The following is a 4,165-nucleotide window of genomic DNA, read 5'->3' on the forward strand; positions in this document are numbered from 1 at the left end:
TTACACATGAAGGAAGAGGGATTGTTGTATAAACCCATCATTACAGGAAGTGTACTCGTAACTTCTTTGTAACCACAGACCATAAAGGATGAATAGATAACTTTGGCTTGAAATCTAAAGAATAGAAATGAGGCAATTAAGTAACAAATTATTTAAAAAATATTTTTCATATTTACGTGTTGACAATTAAATGACAACGAAACATTCATTCCATTTGGTGATCAACAATTCCCTCAATTTCTTAGTACTTAGTTGTGACATCCTTTTCGTATTGATGATATTCATCATACTAAAAACTCTCTCAGCATCACAATTGACAATATTTTTGTATAGATACAAGGTTGTCACTTGGTCACAGCCAAGATTCTTTTGAAGCACTTCATTTAACTTGGTCTTAAATATCTCTTCCTTCAAATCTTGAGTCAGATTTTCTACTATGGTTAGGCTGGTAAGAAGAGGCAATCTTTCCTCAAGTGCAGTTATTGCCAAAGGTATTTGACGAAAATTTTCCTGTATCAATACGACTTCTTCTCTTAAGGAATCATTATTAATTACTTTTTGTGCTCTTCTGGTTGCTGCCAAATCTTCATCAAGGCTGTTTAAATATCCTCTGAAGACCTCGAAGTGATGGTAGTAGTACTCCACTGCTTTTAACCAAGTTCCCTATCTTGTTATAATTGGTAATGGAGGGAGGGGAATTTCGTACGAAGCAGTAAATACTCTCTTTGGAATGATCCAGAACATTTAAAGGGATATTAACCGACACAAATAACTTTACTACGTCCAAATTGAATGATGAAGCGTTTAATTTTCCTTCGTCTCCTTGAATCTTGTGCTCCTTGAAGACTTTTTAAGTTTTTGATGTGATGGGAGGTTTTGGAGTGGCGGATTACTTACCATAAAGAACGAGATGGGCACGAGAAACAAGCAAAAATGTAAGATATACTTTTATTTTCCAAATCATAATTCCACTCATCAGTACCTCCGTTGTTAGAAACCCATGAAAAAATGTAAGTTTTCTTCGGCATGATGATCTTGAACGTACGCGAGAGAGCAGTAAGGGGAAGTTGCTTTGCTGATGATTAGTACAATACTAATACAATACTATCGTTCTTTTTCAACGATTCCAACAACCCTAAACATACCTACCTTATTTGCTCTATTCTTGGGGAAGACTTTATATGTAATTTAGTATTTACATTTACATATAGATTTTTTATTGTGAACTCCAATCCAAGGTAATTAATTTACTGAAGCTCCAAAACACTATAAAATAAAACCCTCATATACATATTTGGGAAATTACCCACCGATAATTATTTAATAAAATTTGAGAGAGATATATGTTTTAAAGACCCGGTAGCATAAACAGTTTCGCAGTTGCGAGTCTTTGAGTACATAATTCTAGTTCATTTTATAGCTGTATCTTCGAGTTATTTAGAATTAGTTACTCATTTGTGGGCTTCAGGTAAAGCCAGTTGAAAAATCAAAAAAAAAAAAAGTGTAATGGATGACGTTTGACGCTTCTCCCTACTCTTGCTTCTTGTATTTAAATCTCATTTATATGGTATTGTGATCAACCATGCAGTCGAACAGGGCCGAGCCGATTCAATTTTGCGCCCTACGCAAAATATTAGCCAATAATATGTATATTCAATATTATACTGTTACACAAAGCTGAATATATTAATTGCCTTAGACATTTATTATACTCTGAGAAAATATAAATACCTCTAATAATACATATAATGAATAATTAAAAGATATAACATTCAATGCCAATGAACGTGTCTCTCTATCTATACCCAGTGATATATAGGCTGGAATTATTCGAATTTCCATCTTCAATTCTACTCCAAGTTCAAAAGGAAGAGTGGAGCTTAGCTCCGTTTCATTAGATGCGCTGCACGTAGCCCAAAAAGGAAGAAAATAACACAATAATAACCCACTTTGTTACTCTCCGTCTTTCATGAGCCTACGCATTATGTTCAATTCTCAAGAACTTAAACATAATGAAAACAACTTTAGAAAATAAAAAACGTAGTTCAGCTTGTCAACAAAAAAAGCCGCTCCCGCTTTCTAAGACATATTTTATACAGCTCAGTCCAGAGTCTAAAAAAGTATGTAATTTGAAGGTCGCGCTCTTTTTGTAATTGCTACCTAAAATGATATTTTTTTATTTTCCAAAACTTGAAGAGAGATCAATAAGTATAAAATATTCCCTAGTACTTGGAAAACGAAGAGAAACTCAGGATTTGTGGCGTAGTTATAAGCGTAATCCCTCGTTGGATTCGTAGAGGAATTAGGGATAGATATCACTATAATTCCTGCTTATATCATTCCTAGATACAGACTGGGGTTTGTGTTTATATCCTTCATCTCATAGTTGCGTGCAGCTAATTTAATGAAACATAATGACAGCTAAGCTGCTCTTCTTCCAAAGGGTGTCCTGTACTTTTGCCTTAAACTATTTAACCTCAGGACATCTAATTGGTTAGATGGAGTTGCAGTGATTAAGTATAAGTAAACATTATAGTATTACAATTACTCCATCTAACCTAGGGATCTTTTGGTGGAATCCATATCCATAAAGTATATTTCCTTCTCTAGGAATCACCGGAGCACGAACGCACACACATCAAGTTCAAGAAAATAACTATCGAACGTGCTGTCCATGAGCTATGGCGATTCCATCAGGACATTTTACCTTAAGCCATATACTCTTAGGAAATTTCGCCTTAAATCCATTTTGCCTCAAGGATATTGCCCCTTAATATATATAAATGAGGTACTTATTGTCTTACCCCTAAATATATAAATGAATTATGCTTATACGTTGTTATTGTTTATTTTTGGTTGTAATTGATGTTCCCTTTGATTTTTTTTTTTATCAAAATATTTCAAGCATTAGATCAATCAGTTCTTCATTGGACAGGGACTAAGGTGTCGTATACGTCCTAAATTTCTGAAAACTGATTTAGAATTCCCAAAATGAGTACTAGTGTTTGATTTCTTGCACAACAAAGAATTTGATAGTACCAGTTTTAGTTCTTTAACATTATTATCTGGAGATTTATTTGAATTCACAGAATTTTGCAAATGTCAAACTATGAAAATGAATCCGGAAAATAAAGATTAATTTGCAATTCCGATTCTTATTTATTACTGGTATTTAATTATTTATTGCTTATAAAAAGTGATCGAGACCTTGTATGGGGACTGTCACTGTTCCGGATTTAAAAAGCGTTTAAGAATCGTTCAGGGCCTCCAACTCCGGCATATATACTAATAGAAACGGTTTCTATTAAAATAATAAAATAATCATTTTGCAACGGCCATGCACCCCTCCACTTTAGTTAAGAGTTGAATGAATAAACTTGACCAAGAAAGAAAAAAAGTAGACCCATTAGTAATTTTGAAAAATCTCTTGGGCGATTCTCTCCAAAAATGGCATGTTATAGGTTATGAACGTCCTCTCTTGTTACCAATAAATCGGGAGTGAGTCCGGAGGATAGAAAGTGTTCATTCTGTAAGAAGGAGATGGAGCCTTCATTTCATGTTCTTTAATTTTGCCAAATGGTTGTACCCATGTTGAGAGTGGTGGAGGACGTCACTTCAAATTGAGACTCATCCAGCTGGATTGGCTTGTCGTCACGTCACCTTCATATACGGAGTGTCTAAAAATAGATAATAGTATTTCCAAAGTTCAGGAAATGCTCTACACGGCAAAGCAAACAAACGGTATTATTCCACCCAGAATTCAAAGCTTCGTGTCCACCTTCATTAAAATCATGGACACCTTCTCAGCCGGAGACATACCACTAACCACATATTATGCCTAATAAGATTTAATAAATGCATCATATCTATAAAAATAAAATAAAACTATTTATTACATTTCTAAGTTATGAAAAAAAAAAATAGAAGCCCCCCTCCCAAAATAAAGGAATTTTTCCTTTTTACTAGAAAATTTAATTCTTTCTATTTTTTATGTGAAAAAATATAGATTTTTGAAATAATCATGCCCCCCCCCCGAATTATGAAATAATAATAATGTGTATAAATATAATTCTGTTGACGCCCCTGATTGTAAAATAGTATTTTTTAACTATTATTTAAAATATTAAAGAATCGGCATCGGGACTTTTTACTAGAATCGCCCCAT

Source organism: Lepeophtheirus salmonis, chromosome 5 (genome assembly GCF_016086655.4).
Source record: "Lepeophtheirus salmonis chromosome 5, UVic_Lsal_1.4, whole genome shotgun sequence".
In the NCBI taxonomy this organism is placed as follows: Eukaryota; Metazoa; Arthropoda; class Copepoda; order Siphonostomatoida; family Caligidae; genus Lepeophtheirus; species Lepeophtheirus salmonis.